General features: G+C 36.7%; 1 long non-coding RNA gene across 1 annotated transcript in view; it reads left to right on the forward strand.

Annotated features, from left to right (window-relative positions):
- Positions 1-962: 962 nt before the first annotated feature.
- The window catches only part of LOC145684338 (uncharacterized), a 236573-nt gene continuing 218550 nt past the window's right edge, over positions 963-18985 (forward strand). Inside the window, exon 1 of the long non-coding RNA XR_014131275.1 lies at positions 963-1061. This is a non-coding gene — a long non-coding RNA (uncharacterized LOC145684338). The remainder of the gene's footprint in view (positions 1062-18985) is intronic.

Genomic DNA, 18985 nt, shown 5'->3' on the forward strand with positions numbered 1-18985 from the left:
TCGAATGATTGATGAAATGAAAAAAAAAAAAAAAGAGTTACTATAAAACTGATGGCAAATAAAGTATGAAATATTTAACCAAAATTTATGACACTGTCGTCTGAAATTAGTACAAAAGTGACATTCATTCTATATGTAAAAGTATCTGATTGATGTGCCTCTTTAGTCTTCTTATATACTCATAATGACTCTTGCAATGAATACATTATCCTCAAGAACAGGTCAGTGTAGCTCAGTAGTAGAGCGTTCAACTTTTGTGCGATTCGGTCCCTGGTTCGATTATTCCCGTCAAATCAGGCCGCTATGGGCTACGGAGATACCTATTCTGTCTGAGACTGCTTTAGGCTAAGACAACATCCCACCTAACCGAGGCAACATCATATATTAAAGAGGGGTTATTACTATCTTACACTGAAAACATTTATTTAGTGTGTTTAAAGACTTAGAGAAAACTTATATAAGCTTGCACGATACTTATATACGGCATTTTTATAATACAAGGGTGAAGGGCTAAAACTCCTGTGTACATTATTGATTCTACCTACGGAATATTATGATACTGTTTAAGAAGAAAAGGTAATTCATCTTAGTTCTAGAATAGGCACTTCTTGGTAGTCATCTGAATGAGAAACTATGAAATACTTGAAGGTTATACTCAAGAGCGCCCATCAGGGGGGGGCAAAGTGGAGCGCTTCCCCCTAAGAAGAAATTGTACTTGGGAATATTGAAAACACAAGAGAATTTTTTACATTAGTTACAGCAAAATTTGAAACTATATTTGAAACGTTGCTTATACTTGCCTCCCCTTGAAAACCGCAACATGGGCGCCCCTGGTTATACTGTATATCATTGTAATTGCTATATATAGCCAATTTAGTGAATTAATTAATATTAAATGAATTTTGAAGTAAGTCAAAAACATGAAAATCAATGCTATTTGCACTGCTGTCATTTTCTTTCTTTGCAGACCCTCTTAATGGCATTGCTGTGTGTCATGCATCATTGACTGATCTTGCACCGTCAAAAGATACAGCAGATCATCTATTGAAAGTTATTGTTAGGTAAGTACAACAGATAAATATATTTTCTTCTTTCTCTTTCCCCAGAAGGTTATGTAATTGTTAGCTTTTAAAGTTATTTCTAAAAATTGTAAAGAAAGCATCGCTGTTGAATTGAAGTTTTGTTTTGAGTCTTTTTGAGCAATAAAGATGCTATGAAGATTTGTGTGTCGGAGACCCGGATTCGATTCCCAGAGCGTGAATCGTGGGATTCCTATCCTCAGTCACCGCGCTTGTGTAGAGCTTTGTGGCTTTCTAACCTTTCTCTACTTGCATGGAGCGTTTAAAGTCCTAGCTCAACCTCCGTGGAACTCTATGGCTATGCTTCCCTGGGTTGCCTTAGAGCACCTATTTATCCTAAGTTATTAAAGAAAGTTATACCTTTTATTGTGATATTCTATCATACTGTTCATAACAGGAAATTTTGTAGTAAAACTGGTAGTGGGAGTAAACGATTTGCGTGTGCTATGGCTTTGCCTCTTACTTGCTTAGCAGATCCTACAATTAACATGAGCTCTACTTGAACTCATGGAAGTGCTGACCTACAGACTATCATGACATGAAATCTTTAAGTTTTAGGTCCCACGGTTATGCCGGCTAGGCTAAAGGAGACAGCAATGATGAAAAATGAATCAAATAGTGGAATGAATAAAGTTGGAGGAAACGGGAGAACCCCGAGAAAAACTCACGCAGACGGTGTTTGTCCACCACAAAGTTCACTTGGCGCCAGCTGGGATCGAACTGAGAACCCCATGCAGAAGAGATGAACGTTCTACCACTGAGCCATCGCGTCCCTTACAGACCATCATGAGAGGTCCTCAAAGCATAGACCGTTCCCCACAAGATTATTTCGCCTCCTAGATGACTGGGACAAAAATACGACATGGTTCCCGAAATAAAAATTTTTGTTATATAGAACAGTTTTCCTTTTGACATGATAAATCCAACGCCATGAATAGAAACATTCTTTACTTAATTACGAAAAGATAAGCTTTTAACATCGTGAAATGCAATGACTGATTTTTATCAATATAATATATAATAAGATCATTAATTATGCATGATAATGCTTTAATAATACGCAATTAACTCCCTTTTAGAACGAAACAAGAGGGATAGAGAGAGAAATAGGCAGAAATTTTCCAAACTGGTGTTTGTGTAATGCTAAATACATATTAAACCTTACCTCGCATTACACGTCATTAGTGTCAAGTGAGTGATGCATTATGGTACATTAGGGCTTAGTAAGGGATTGCGTTAATGTGTTTTTACGGATTTAAAGGAGCTAAGGAGAATATGCCGTAGGTGTATAAATACCAACAATCCTGATGCTCGTTTAAATGCAGCAGCGTTGAGTGATCATCCTGTGAAGGAGGGCATTAAAATAGCTTCTACTTTTCGTGTGTGAAAGGAAACACAGATTTTCTTTTTATAAAAAGTTGTGCGTTATTTATTTTTGAAAGTACATTTTCTAGATTATATTAAAAATGATTTGGATATGTATACACAGGGCAAGGGAGCCGATCCTGGGGGGCGAGGGGGCCCGGGCTCCCCAAAAGCTCACGTGGGCCCCCTCATATTGTATTTATGAATATACAATATTTGGTATAATTTGAAATGAAATCTTTGAGTTTTACGTCCCACGGTTATGCCGGTTAGGCTAAAGGAGACGGTGATGATGAGTAATGAATGAAATGGTGGAATGAAGAAAGTGGGAGGAAACGGGAGAACCCCGAGAAAACCCACGCACACGGTGTTTGTCCACCACAAAGTTCACTTGGCGGGGGCTGGGATCGAACCCGGAACCCCTAGCACCAGAGGTGAACGCTCTACCACTGAGCCACCGCGGCCCTTGGTATAATTTGAATGCAATTTGTCTTAAAATACTCATATATCTTCTGCATCTGAATGAGCCCCCCAAATTTACAGAGAAATCGGCACCCTTGACACAAGGCATTTGACGAAAGAAGTAGTCCATGTCTTGTTGAGATATCGACTTAAGAAGACCCTGAAGAAGTTGGCGACAGAACCAAGGAAACGATCTTGGTTATGTATTACAACAATTATTAAATATTTTTAAGTCGTGCCAAGCTGAATAAATTAATGCCTAATATATTTTTTTCGATGGTAATTTTGGGGGCGCGGTGGCTCAGTGGTAGAGCGTTCACCTCCAGTGCTTGGGGTCTCTGGTTCGATCCGAGCTCGCGCCGTGTGGACTTTGTGGTGGACAAACACCGTGCTCGTGGGTTTTCTCGGGGTTCTCCCGTTTCCACCCACTTTCTTCATTCCACCATTTCATTCATTTCTTATTATCATCGTGTCCTTTAGCCTAACCGGCATAACCGGGGGATGTAAAACTTAAAAGATTTCATTTCATTTCATTTCGATGGTAATTTTATAAGGCATTAATATATATTTGGCTTGGCATGACTTCAAAAAAAAAAACTTTTATAGATAATATTAATTTAAAAATTTCTGCTTTTAAGCACTTTATTAATTTAATTATTTTCTGTTTTTAGAGGTTATCTTATTCTCTGCTTTTAGAGCTTTTGTTATTTTCTACTTTTAGAGTTTTAATTTTCTGCTTTTTACTGTTTTTTTAAAAGTAGGTTGACATATATTTTTAAAGTTTTTATTTTCCACGTTTTTAGTGCATCTTCGAAGTCGGCTTTTAAGTTCACTTTCACTTTTGATAACCAGGGCGACCAATCAGAGGGAGAGAGAAAAAGAAAGAATGATATTCTGACAAAAGTCGAGTATGACTGGGATGTAAGCAGTCATAACACCATCAATGAACGTAAACATACACCAACAAACAGTGTTAAAACTTTTTGGAGAGAGCTTGCTACCAGTAGCGTATTTAGAGGATGGCTATCGGGCTCAAGCCCCCCCCCCTCCCGAAATAATTTATTATTTTTTTTTTCGCATTATACGTACAACACGAATGCTGCTTACTGGTTCTCATGTCCCCTCCCCCCGAACCAAGATCCTAAATACTCCACTGCTGATACAAAGATATTCTCAACCCTTGGTTATATACACTAGTCTAAGCAAATTCAGGATGATGCAACACATAGTTAAAGAAGAGATTAAGTAGTGCATTGTGTCCCGGCCGTACTTCAACCCAGAAGCCCGCTAGGAAGGTGTTTTCTAGGGAGCCCACTCATGTCCAAAATGATTGTCGCATATCTATTAACTGTCTTCTTGTAAGAATGTAATTTGATAATGATTTTGAATTGTACTTTTAATACTGATACTATGTGTATAATCGGGAAATGTATATTTGTCGCAAACTACATAGGAAAAGAATCATAAATACGAAAATTAGAATAAGTAAAACGAAATGTTGCTAAATGGTCAAGAAAATTTTATTTTCGTTTTATTGTTCTTATTTACTGCTCTTTTGACATGAAATTTGCCACATGCGTGTCTTTGCCGATTATACACATACTAACATTATAAGAAATACCGACCGGATTCGTTATCAAATTATATTCCTAGTACAACATATTTATAGACATGCGACAATAATTTTGGACATGAGTGTACATACTGCTTTTTCCCCGAACAATAAAAGGCAGTTTTAGAGTGTCATTCGGATCAAGTATGCTGAAAAGTCTTTAAAATGCAGATTTAAAACTTGTTTTTCTTAGGCAATAATTTCTCCCTTGACACTGAATGATTCCTCATTCTTCTACTGTAACTGTACAATCATGGGCGGCGATTAGGGGGGCAAAGGGGGGCAGTTGCCCCCCCACTTTTCTGAAATGACCTATTAATGTATGTAGTTTCAACCAGGGAAATTTGTATATTAACATTGATATACAAATATTCAGATCATGTCTTGCCACCCCCCACTTTTAACGTCCAATCGCCGCCACTGTGTGCAATCATCCGCACAAGCTCCATTACTTCACGTCTCTCCCCAGAAATAACAATGGCGCACCTGTGCCATGAACTCCAGGCGCCCCTGGTACATATACAAACACGAAGCATCAGAAGTAATTTACACAAATGCAACATTTCTCCAATTGTCCAATATTAACAGTGACCAAGGGGGCTCCAATTTTTTTTTTTTTAATTACTGAAAACACTTTAATCATAAAAGTTTTTTAAAAAAAACATGACATGAGTCAATCCTATATAATTCATGGACCCTTTTGAACATGTTGAGAGAGGGCCCATCGTAAAAGTTTTTGATGTGGCCTATCTTGTGTTTTCCCGCTCCAAAGCCCTCAATGGTGTTAATCAGGGGAAATAACGGTGCTGTAAAATGCAATTATTATTTAAACGGCGTGACAAACATCTTGACATTTGAAGGCGGCGCTCCTAGTTCCCTTTAAATGCTGCTAGCAAATGAGAGGCCGACGGTATTGCCACGTTTATTTTGCACACATCCACGTCCATCCTCTGCCACCTGATCGCGCTATAGTTCGTCTGCTTAGCCATAGCCACACCCCTTAGCACTCGGCAACGTCGCGTCAGAGCTTGAGTTTTATTCGTTTGGCTGAAATGCCAAGATGTTTGTTACAAGCTTTAGTTTCAAGTTATGGCATCATTTGAGATTTCAATTTAGCCGAATACTTCAATATTAGCAAAATTATAAAGCAGAGTGGGAAATAAGGAACCTTTCAAGGGTTTAATTACGTAAAATGTGAAAGCTTGTTTTTGCAACATCATGGGCTGGCAACGCTAATCAACTGTATTGCCATTACTCCACGTGTTAACGTCCTCCATTCCGTTACTTCCGTATGGGAGGACTGCGTGACGTGTTTTTTTTGTGCATATACCGCTACTTACGATACGAGTCGAAGGGCCCACTAAAAATTCACTGTTCAGGGCCTACTCTCATACAGTTAATAGCTTTTATGAAATTTAGTTTACCAACCACAACTCCTTTATATATTTACTCTTTTCATTCATGTGTTCCGGAGACAAAAAATAGTCTGTCCATGTGTTCTGGAAACAAAAATATATGTCCGTGTGTTCCGGAGACAAAAGAATATCTGTCCATGTGTTCTGGACGCAAAAATATCTGTCCGTGTGTTCCGGAGACAAAAATGTCTGTTCGTGTGTTCAGGAGACAAAAGAATATCTGTCCATGTGTTCTGGACGCAAAAATATTTGTCCGTGTGTTCAGGAGACAAAAATGTCTGTTCGTGTGTTCCGGAGACAAAAGAATATCTGTCCATGTGTTCTGGACGCAAAAATATCTGTCCGTGTGTTCAGGAGACAAAAATATCTATCCATGTGTGTTCCGGAAACAAAAAATATCTGCCTGTGTGTGTTCCGGAGACAAAAAATATCTGTCCATGTGTTCTGAAGATAAAAAATATTTGTCTGTATGTTCCGGGAATAAAAAATATCTGTCCGTGTGTGTTCCGGAGACAAAAGTATCTGTCCGTGTGTTCCGGAGACAAGACAATATCTGTCCGTGTGTTCCGGAGACAAGACAATATCTGTCCGTGTGTTCTGGAGACAGAACAATACCTGTCCATGTGTTTCGGAGGCAAAAAAATATCTGTCCATGTATTCCGGAGACAGAAAACATGTGTTCGTGTGTTCCGGAGACAAAAAAAAAAAAAATCTCTGTGTGTGCTCCGACACAAAAAATATATATGTCTATATGTTTCGGAGGGGTAAAAATATCTGTTCGTGTGTTTCGAAGACAAAAAATATCTACCCATATGTTCCAAAGACAAAAAAGTATCTGTCCGCGTCTTTATCTGTGCTACGGACTAGTGTTGGGCAAATTTCAATTGAATTAACAAGTAACAATTAATTTCTAAATTTAATTGTTAATGGCAATTAACAATTAAAGTAAGTAATGGTCAATTGTTAATTGCAATTGGCCATTAATAAATTAGAATCAATTGCAATTAATCAATTGATTGAAACTAATTGCAGTGGAAAGTAATTGCAATTGAATCCAGTCATTCAATTGCAATTGAAATTAATTGCAAATTACACATTGAAATCAATTGTAATTGGTATCAATTGCAATTAATTTCCAGAGCAATTACTTTCAATTGATTGATCAATTGCAATTGATTTCAATTGATTTTGCCCAACATTGTTACGGACTAATAATCTGAAGAACTACTCGATAGATACCATTGACTTTGATCAGGATGTGGAGGGTCAAGAGATATGAATTGGGTTTGTTGATGCAGATGATATTCGATCCGGAAGTGAGAGAAAACAACCATTTCCGGTCTTAACGTTGATCCCTATAGAAAAATAACAAATGATAGCAAGATGGGATTTCCTGCAATCGATTAAGTGTCACAAGAATACAGTTCATCTCAACCCGTAATTTCTAGTAAAACCGGAAGTGATATTAATCCATTACAACTTCCGGTTTCAGTATATCTACATGAAGCAAAAAACGATAAGAGAGAGCGTTTTTTTATTTAATCGATTCAGCCTTCTAAGAATAGGTATCATCTTTTCTCTGTTTAACCGTCTATTCAAACTGGAAGTGGTAGCAATGAACCACTTCCGGTTTTAACGTTGATTTACTATAAAGTAAAAACGATAATAGATAGCGAGAAGTGGTTAAGTTCAACCTATTTAGGATCCCAAAGATACATTCTATCTTCACTTTAATAACTCTACTGAAGCCAGAATTTGTAGAAATAAAATACCGATTCCGGTTTCAATATTGAGAAAAATATCACGCTATACAAACCAAACTCCTTCACGTGGTATACACGTGACATTGCTACTTATTATCCTACTAGATATACAAGGTGTGATCGAAAAATACGTTGAATGTTTTTTTCTTTTTTTTTAGTAGCAACTATTGACCCTACAACCATTTGATGTGATTTGTCCAATGGCGTGATCCATTGACACAAGTAGCGTCATGTTGGAACAAGTTCTGACTTGACGGTCAGAGTTCAGAGCCGCTCAGGGTTGCCAACATTTCTTAAGAAAAAAATCGAGACGAGACAATCAATGTTGGAGCCCTCCCCCCGGAGATGACTATGCGTACCGCGAGTCGTTAAAAGCAATGTAAATAATAATCTAAATAACATGAACCTGAATGAATGCGGCACCTTATTTTTTATTTTTATTTTCCCATCCACTGCTTATCACTAAGTATAAGCAATATATGCAACAAATTCAAGCCAAAGCAACTGCAATTTACTTAATATAAACAAAGTTTAGAGAGAAAATTAAAAAAAAAAATTAAAACACAAATGTAGAGATATTGGATTTCCCCTAATGTTATTAGTATTCAGTATACAAACAAATCAAGATTTAATAATGATTTTATTTTTATTTTTCTCTCTTTATTTTTTGTGAATGATGAGAAACAGTCATAACTTGGAATAATAAGACAGTAAGCAAACATTTCAAAATTCTCTTTAGCAGACGATTCCTCATTATTTATTCTTGGTAAATTTATGTAACTTATGTAACCTGATGTAACCGAAATGTTCTGTAACTGTTGACAAATTATTAAACAAGTCGAGAATTCCATTTACCTTGCACTTTCCTGAATCCTTACACGTGCGTACTTTGGATGTTTTCCGTAATTTCGACGGCCATCTTCCGTCTTTGGTTGGTATAAAAAACGTCCCCGGCCCGGAAGATGAGAGAGACACACGAGAAGCGGAGAAGTTCACGAGGACCGAATGTGAGCAACAGCACGAGAGATCTATTCCAACTCCCACGCCAATTCGATACAGAGGCCAAGACATGGAGACGACCAGTCGACACCCAGGAACTGAGGTACGGAACACGCATCCAAGGTCCTAAACGCCCTAACAACCTTCCTTTTCTTTCTTCCTAAACTAAGACCCTCGACTCTCTTTTTTAAATATTTGTTTTTATTTATTTCTACCCACATGCCCTACAAACTAAGAACGCTCGTCGTCTTCTCCGATACCTCTCAATTCTATTACCAGTGAGCTATATTTCTCAAATTAACGATTATAGTTTCTTTTCTTTCTTCAAAACGACGAAGAAAGCATTCCAACCGAATGCAAAAGCGTAAGATGGTGGAGATGCTGGGTAAAAATAAATAAGAAAAAATATTTAAAAAAGAGAGTCGAGGGTCTTAGTTTAGGAAGAAAGAAAAGGAAGGTACATCATATTCAAAACAGACAATTGTAATTTATTTTACATGAACAAAATACAAATTTGTTAAATTAATTTTATACATAAAACTGTGCGTATAAAAAATAGGTTATTCTTTTGTAAAAATGACCCAATAAAATATTAATTAACTTTGAAAATCGATAAATCGGGACAATATGCGTCCCGACGAATGTCCGGTCGGGACGCGGGACAAGTAAGTCAGAAATTGGTACTATCCTGACAGAATCGGGATGGTTGGCAACCCTGGAGCCGCTAGCGTGAGGTTGCGTTTACCGAATCTGTCGCGCATCAACAACGCGTAAACATTTAGTTCTATTTAAAAGCAAAAATGGTATGAGCGATTTAAAAGCAGAAATGAGTAGGTAGAGCACGAGCAAGTTTCGGAACGTCCATTAACTTCAAAAACAGAAGAAAACATCAGGACCGTACCGTTGGGGGGCGACGCCCCGAGGGCCGAAATAAAGGGGCGAAAAATTCGGAAGAAAAAGGGAAAAAAGATAGGAAAAAATTGCTTGGAATATATGTATGGGGGCGCCGTCGTATACTCTCGCCCCGGGCGCTGATTTTCCACGGCACGGCCATGTTTTCAAAACATGCAAAAAGTGGCAAAAAAAAAAAAAAAAAAAAAGTTCGTTCGAACAGACGAATAAGTATTCGAGAGCCGAAGAAAGAAACATCCCATACGGGTCCGTCTGTAGCTTTTTAACAGCGGTTTGGCAAATGAGAAGAGGGACTGCGAAATTTGTCCCCAACAAATCGCTTTTGATAGCGCGAGTTTTGGGGCGAAATAATATTCCTGTTTCTCCATATCCACAGAAATCTCCGAATATAGGGCCGTGCGACTATATGGCTCTTCCTAAAAATCAAAATTATACTAAAAAGACGTTTTAACACCATTCCTGACATTGAGAGCGCCATAACCGAGCAGCTGAACGCCTTTCCAGAAGAAGCCTTCCAAAAATGCTTCCAGTCATGGATTCAAGGTTGGGATAAGTGCATTGCTAGCCAAGGACAGTACTTTGCAGGAGATTAAATCAAATTCTATGTAAGCTTTATCACTTGGTTTCTAATAAAATTATTCAACCTATTTTTCGGTCAAACCTCGTAGATATCAGCTTCTTTCTGTAACCGTCTATTCAAATTAAAAGCAGGCTTGCCAACCGTCCCGGTTCTGTCGGGACTGTACCGATTTCTGACTTATTTGTCCCGCGTCCCGACCGGACACTCGTCGGGACGCATATTGTCCCGATTTATCGATTTTCAAAGTTAATTAATATTTTACTGAGTCATTCTTTTTTGCAAAAGAATGACTTATTCTTTTACTACGCACTGTTTTATGTATAGAGTCAATTTAACAAATTTCATGTTTTAATTTGAATCATGAAAAAAAAAAATAGCAGCTCGTCTTTAATTTATAGTTATTCCCTAATTGTTTTGAGTTGATAATCCAGCCGGTTATGATAATAGTATATGCCATGTAGCGTTAAAATTATTGTTTCTGCAACCTCTCCATAAAAGCGACTGCTACTGCAGTGGCAGTAACACTAGTGTGTTGACTATTGTTAACATCTTTTAACAATCTGTGAAATATTAAAATTTTTTATTGTATTAAAATTAAAGTATCAAAAACTTTTGATTAGGCATGTACAAGAACTACACATATAGTTATTGTTGGAATATAGAGAAACTTTCAAATACAAAAACAACTTTAAAATAGTCTACAAGGATGTATGACGTCCTAGTTGTTTTTGTATTATAAGCCAGTGAAAGTACTTCACAATTCATATAAATACTTCCCAAAATTTTACTGTCGATAAGAAAGAAGACGGGAAGGATTACTGGCTGACGTCTATATTCATCGAGATATGAGAATGTATTTCATACGAATACTTTCATGTAAGTTAACCTTTTTTAATTTGTTGAATTTTGTCTTGCATTGAGAATGTATTTAAATTGTTCTCATGGAGGTCTCCTGATAGGCCTATTAAATTACCAGATCCTTCAGATCTTGGTACAGTAAATCTTAACTTGTCTTGAAGATAGCAGACATCTTTAGTGCACTAAATTATCAATTATTAGAATTATTTACTTTGAACATGTCTGATTTGTTATCTAATAAACTTACATCAAACTGAATTTCATTTCATTTCATTTCAAGACATTTGAAACCTAAATTAATAATCTAAATAGAAAACCACTATACTACCAATTAAGATGATAGCGATATAAGATACTATCGACTAAGATGATTATTTTCTATGCATCTGTATCAGTAAATCAATACATTACTTATCTGTAAATCGATACACTAGCGCTCATTTCAGCGAGTGGTTGCGACGCGAACTATACCGGGTACCAACAGTCCCCCAGATCTGCCACTAGTGTCAGCGTCTTCTACTTCACTTTTGATTTGGCGCGCAATCGCATTGTTTACAGTAATCTGTGCTGTGGAGTATTATTTTGTTCTTCGGCGTTATGAACTTATTTTTTACATACAATGATGGATGTTCGCACCAACACCGATTGTCCCGTCCCGATTTTTTCTTAAGAAAAGTTGGCAGCCCTGGCCAGAAGTGGCACAAATCCGGTTTTAACATTGATTGCTATAGAATAAAAACGATAATAGATAGCGAGAAGTGGTTATGTGCAATCAATTTAGCATTTCAAAAAATATACCACCTCCACCCTAATCTCACTACTGAAACCGGAATTTGTATAAATCAGCTACCGATTCCGGTTTTAATATTAATTGTGAAAATATCACGCTATAGAAACCAAACTTCCTCTCGTGGTGTACACGTGACATTGCTACTCATTATCCAGCTGGAACACATTAATTTATGTATTTATGAACTGTATATGATAAACACAAACTGTTAAGTACAGTGGCGGATCGAGAAGGTAAAAATTTGGGGTGGCATTCAGAACCCAGATTATAGCTGTAGGTATATTATGAGTTTACTTTAAACTTTCAAAAATGTATAAATCAATAGCTTAAAATTATTTGTGTCACTCAAAAAACTGGGGAGCACAGGCCTCCTCGGCCCTATTATAGATCCGCCACTGATTAAGTAGCAGATTATGTCAGAGGGGCATAACCCTAACAGAAACGCTCATACTACTTGCATCAATGTAGCAAAAAAAAAAAAAAAAAAAAAACTATCTCCAGAAATTAAGAATCGCATTCGTGATATGTGATGTGCTAATAGGATGTAAACTGCATTCATAATTCATGGAATGGCGGATGTTGTGTCAACGTCACTTGAGTGGTTCAAACTTTTCGTCTTTGAGACTTCTCGGAAACGAAATCGCATCATTATGTGTGACTGAAGGTCAACTTTGTGAAACGTGGGGGCCACATTTGTGGTTGCCAAAATTCTTTTTAATTTCTTTTTAGGCGCTCTTGTGCTTCCTCCAATTCTTGTCTCAAAGGTGGTGCCTGCCATCTTGTGAGCCAAAATGTGCAGCAAAATAAGATAGTCTGGACACCTTCCAGAAGAGTAGTAAGGCTTCCTAATCAAAATTAGTTCATCTTTTCGTCGCGAACAGTCCGCCGTCAAAGTCTATTAATATTTAAACAACAGAATTTTGTTCTCATATCAATTGTAGTGATATTTGGCTGAAGTTATTTCATTGTTTTGTGTTTGAACGGGAATTGATAGTTATAGTGTGATTTTCTTTTTTACATAATCCTGTGAAAAACAAGTTATATCAATTCATCTAGTTGTTGTTCAACAAGTATATGTATAATTACGCCATTTCTAATGTGTTGTGAATCTGTGCTCTCATACTGCCCAATTGTTGTGTCTAAGTTTAGTGGATTTACTTTTCAAGATGTTTAAGACGTCAGATGCTGTTTTAAGTAAGTATTTGCCATTTCTTTAATTTATTTAGATAGCAGTGAGTGATTGTGTGTAGTACAACAGATGCTGATTAAGAATAGTCCATCATAAAAATGTTAATTGCACGGTTAAAATCTGTGAGTGTATATGAAAGAGGATTGTATAAGATAAACCAATATTTCATGTTTACAAGTGTAAACCCATTACAAGACCTATACTAGAGTTAAAATGAATGAGCGCGTATGAAAGACGACTGTGCATTATAATAACTTCCATAGCCGGAGTATTTCTGCACGATGTAGGAAATCTGTGATTTATATTTACAAATATAGAGTTGCAAGTATGAAACCATGACAAGTGATCTAACTTGTGTGATTTTATGCGATATCAAGTGTTTTTTTTTTTTTTTTTTTTTTACTAACTTCTAGCATACTCTCCATCGCTGACGCGTCTGTTCCCTACGAATGCATCCCGCGAAACCGAGCGATACCTCCTGCTGCGCTCTTGCCTTGACTCGGTTTGATATCATTACTGCTTTTAGTGGCTATCTAGCACAAGTTGCTTGGGGACGGCTCTAGAATGCTGGCTCACACATATAAGTAAAGGTGGGTTAGTATCCAGGTTGGTTTCTTCCTTTACCAGTGCTCAATTCTCATTTGGAGAGAGTAATACCATTTCTACACCGTACGTAAGGGCGCGTATTTATACCTGTAAGAGGAAGTCCTCGTAAAGTAAATCTGCACTCATGAAAGAAACTCTTACCCAAAGAAGCAGTTTCTAAGGTACTACCATAAAATAATTGCATATAATAGGATTGCAGGTAATAGGATATCACTTAATCATTTCCAGATCAATTTCCACTCATATTATCAATCACTACATAATTATTTTGGGTGTGCCAGGGTAATAACAGTCAACAACATCTTAGGGAATCATTTAAAGCAAGAATTGTGCAATATTCTCTTTTTATTTGATGGACTATTCTTAATCTGCACCGTACGATACTCTATAAGAAAAACATTCTTTATTAAATAAATAGAGGAATTTATGTTCCGATTTCATCGACAAATCTATTAGATAATATCGTAGAATTTCTGTTTCTAAAGTGCATTTATCATGCGAAAATTATTTTCGATAGGGTACAATCCATTAGCATAAACAAGTGAATGTGCGCTTATGGTGTATAAAATAAGCCGACTCACATAGCACAGATTCATCCTGTGGCAACCTAGGAAACACCAATCCTGCTATATTAACGAATTCCACAGAAGTTTCAATTATGCCAGTGGACATCTTGTGGAAATCCAAATGTCCATTTATGTCCCCGAAACGATTATTGTTGGGAATTTCTCAGTTTTTTATTTTTATTTTTATTTTTTGAGGGGTGGTCTCAGGACAACTTTCAGAAAAGCAAAGGAAATCCCGTGGATATTTTATTATCCTTAAAGTTTCTACTGTGACAGGCACATCCCATTGAAATCCTGTGGAAATACCATGGATATTTTCATTTTCATTAAGGTTTTTACTGTGGAAGGCACACCTCATTGAATTAGTGTGGAAATACAGCTTATATTTTCATTATCTCTAAACTCTCTACAGTGATAGGCACATCCTGTGGAAATCTCGTTGATATTTTCATTATTTTTAAAGTTTTTACTGTGACAGGCACATCCCATTGAAGTCCTGTAGAAATACCATGGATATTTTCATTATCATTAAAGTTCTACTGTGGAAGGTACACCCCATTAAATTAGTGTGGAAATACAGCTTATATTTTTATTATCTCTAAAATTTCTGCAGTGATAGGCACATTCTACTGAAATCCTGTAGAAATCTCGTTGATATTTTCATTATTCTTAAAGTTTTTACTGTGACAGGCACATCCCATTGAAATCCTGTGGAAATACCATGGATATTTTCATTATCATTAAATCTACTGTGGAAGGCATACCCCATTGAATTCATGTGGAAATATTTTCATTATCTCTAAAATTTCTTCAGTGATAAGCACACCCTATTGAAATCCTGTGGAAATCTCGTGTATATTTTCATTATTCTTAAAGTTTCTGCTGTGACAGGCACATTCTATTCAAATGCTGTGAAAATACCGTGAATATTTCCATTAACTTTAAACTTTCCCATGTGAGAAGCAGAGCCGTAGCTAGAGATTTCGGCTCCCGAGATAAAGTAGAATTCGGTGCTTCCTATTCTCATCTGACCAACCTTTTTTTTTAACATTTGAGAGAAGCAGCTTTTGTTGTTGTGGTACGTCAATTTTTGTCAAGCTACTCGGATAGATAATTGCAACAGCAAAAGCGATCACCTTTATATATATATATATATATATATATATATATATATATATATATATATATATATATATATATATATATATATATATACAAATAAGAGCTGTTTTCAAGAGGCTTATTTTGATCCTTGTTAAACTTGACAAAACTACTTTTGATTGGTATACTGATCCACTTGGAGAACGGTTGTGGAAATTTGCAGTACAATATTTACAATGTTTCATGCTATCGATAAGAAATGAAATTTCAATACATTAGAAACTATGCGCTTTTAAAATGTTCGAAATGGGTTACAACATTAATTTCCAGTAATAATTATAAACTTTTTAAAAATTTATTCTGTATCTGACCACACAAATAGCATTTTAATTTCGATTTTTTTTACGGTAAAATATATTTTGTGAAATGCAACGGAAATTCAGTGCGAATTTCTCTATATTTATCGATGGAGCTAAAGAACATGTTTAACGTTTGTATTTAAAATCCAACATATAGTTTGACTTTTACATATTTTTGAAATTAAAGTAAATAGTTAATTTCTTAATGAATAAAAGTTCTGACCAGTTAAACCCTTATTCTACAACTGCCTCAAGTTCGAAAATTATTCCCTTTGTTTACTTTCATTTTTAATATTCCCGCGCAAACAGCAGCTTGCATGTGTCTCTTCACTCCTCTTATTTTCATACCTTGATTCTCACTATCATGATTAATTCGATTGGGTAGAAAACCAGGATTAACTAACCAAATTCGTGAGCATGAAAACTAGGGATGGGCAAAATCGATTTTTATAAAAACCGAATACCGGTTTCTATAAAAACCGAAACCCGAAAAACCGACATTTCGTTTTTCTCCAAAACCGGTTCGGTTTTTCACCGAAACCGGTTCGGTTTTCACCGAAATTGGTATCGGAGAAAACTTTTCGAAAACACATAAAACTATTTCAGTGGAAATGGATTCGGTTTCCGGAGAACAACGAAACACCATTCTGGTCAGAAATAGAACAAATTTTGGAAAAAAAACGGAATCGATTTTGAAGAAAACCGAAACCGGATCAGGTGAAAAACCGAACCGGTTTAGGAGGAAACCGATAATCGGTTTCGAAAAAAAACGAACCTGTTTTTCTAAAAACCGAAAAACCGGTTTTTGTGCCCACCACTAATGAAAACAGTGAACACGTACTTGAGACTTCGAACATTTGTGATTTTGAAAACGTTTCTACGTACACTATAAGTGATTACTCAGTACCATGTGTCTAATCATTATTAAGGAATGCTATATAACAAGTTTTTTTTTTTTTTTTTTTAATACGAAGTCAAACGTTTTTGTAACTGTTATTGAAAGGTTTGTGTTTCGTGCGTACCGAGCACGAAAATTTTTACCAAATCTATTTCTTTGCAAACCGACAACAATATTGCTTTAATAAGGCACCAACACCTTTATGGGGCGTCGTGTCATTGACTCTTTTCTTTCTGTTTACTCGTTGGGCGCCCTCTTGGTATCAGCGCCCGGGGCGACGGTCCCGCTCGCTCCTTCCTTCTCATAACTACGGCTTTGATGATGGGCACATCCCATTGGAATCCTGTGAATATTAACATTCTCCTTAAAGTTTCAACTTTTAAAGGCACATCCCGATAAAATCTCAGAGAAATGCCGGGAATATTTTCGTTATCCGTAAATTTGATTGCTTTATCGTCTCCCCCCCCCCCCGAGGCTGCTTGAGAATTCGACTTGCAAACCAAACCACCATAATGCATTTAATGCTCTTCTACCAAGAATCAAACCCAGCATCTCCAAGCACAAAAGACGGGCGCGCAGCCTAGTCGAACATTAGAGAGGACTACTATCTCTAAACTTTCTTATGTAAGAATGTCCCAGTACCTGTGTGGAAGATGCAAAAGGAGGTAAGAAACAAAAACGTAGGCAGATCAGTAACGACAATGAATTAATCTGATATTAAACCAATAGGAAACTTTTGTTCCTATAGTGGTGAAGCATCTCCCTTCTTACGTCATCGAATAAGTAAGTTACCATGAAATTGACTGACAAGAAGCCCCATGTAATTTAAAACTGTGGATGTAGACAAGATATATTTGCTGCTACTCTGTTTGTTCTTGTAATATTGGCTGCGGTTTTTACCTGCCTTAACATCTGCTGTTTTACGGTCTACTTCCAAACCACCAAGTAACGAACATCTGTTTCTTACTCGATCTGTTTGTTTTACGCTGATTTAACAAGGTCCTTCTGGTGTGTACACAAGTACTGATAGCACCTTTCCGATTAAAGAGGGAGATTGTGGCAAGGGAGTTGAGTTGACTTTGAGTTTAACGTCCCGTTCAGCAGCGAGGCTATATGAGACGTGGACCTACTGATTAACGTGGAATCCGAACCACATGAGCTCCCGCCGGGAATCGAACCCAGACCTCCCACGCCAAAGGCGCGTACGCTAACCGCTTAGCCACGGAGGAGCTCATTGTGGCAAGGGAGGATCAGCATGGAGGTCAATCATGATCATCATGAACATAGGATCTCTGTTCAGAAAATGGGCTCTTCACTTCTTTTCTCATAATAATCTTTGAGCCACTGAGCATTGTGGAGATTTGTTTTTTACTATGGAAACTTTTCATCGCATTACTATTAGTTTCAATCCCAATTAACACAAGACTAATTCTTAAGTTTCAAAGTTACCACGCTCTCATTTAAGTATTGTTTAGATCTTCAAATTATACGATACATAAATAACAGAAAAATTTTAGAACGGCTACACGGAAAGAACAATAGAGCGCATTTAGAAAGAAAATCCGTAGATCCTGGCTACAGGCGGCTTTCATGAATAAGTATTATGTATCCGCCCATTCAAACCTTCAGCGTTCCGAAAATAAGTTTCATATATACGTCCACTAAAACCACCAGCGTCCAAGAGTAATTTTCATGTATCCATCCATTCAAACCGTCAGCGTCTCAAGAATAAATTTCATGTATTCGTCCATTCAAACCATTAGCATTCCAAAAATAAATTTCATGTATCCATCCATTCAAACCGTCAGCATTCCAAGAATGACTTTCATGTATCCGTCCATTCAAACCGTCAGCGTTCCGAAAATAAGGTTCATATATACGTCCATTAAAACCACCAGCGCCCAAGAGTAAGTTTCATGTATCCGTCCATTCAAACCGTCAGCGTCTCAAGAATAAGTTTCATGTATCCGTCCATTCAAACCATCACCATTCCAAAAATAAGTTTCATGTATCCACCCATTCAAATCGTCAGCATTCCAAAAATAAGTTTCATGTATCCATCCATTCAAACGGTCAGCGTCCTAAGAATAAGTTTCATGTATCCGTCCATTCAAACCATCAGCGTCTCAAGAATAAATTTCATGTATCCGCCCATTCAAGCCATCAGCATTCCAACAATAAGTTTCATGTATCCATCCATTGAAACATTCCTTTTATTGGTCGAGCATTTGTTTTCAGCGCTTGTATCCTCTGAAAAGGAAAGTAAAGTATTTCTGTATACTGCAAATTATCTAAATATAATTATTATTAAAGTGTATGAGTGTATGTAAAGATGTACCAAAGATGTATGTTAAATATGTGTTAATTGATTAATTTACTGATAAATAAATAAAATTTATTATATAATAAATAAATATAATTGAAGATAGGT

This window comes from Thermobia domestica, chromosome 4, assembly GCF_964235325.1.
Source record: "Thermobia domestica chromosome 4, izTheDome1.hap1.1, whole genome shotgun sequence".
Lineage (NCBI taxonomy): Eukaryota > Metazoa > Arthropoda > Insecta > Zygentoma > Lepismatidae > Thermobia > Thermobia domestica.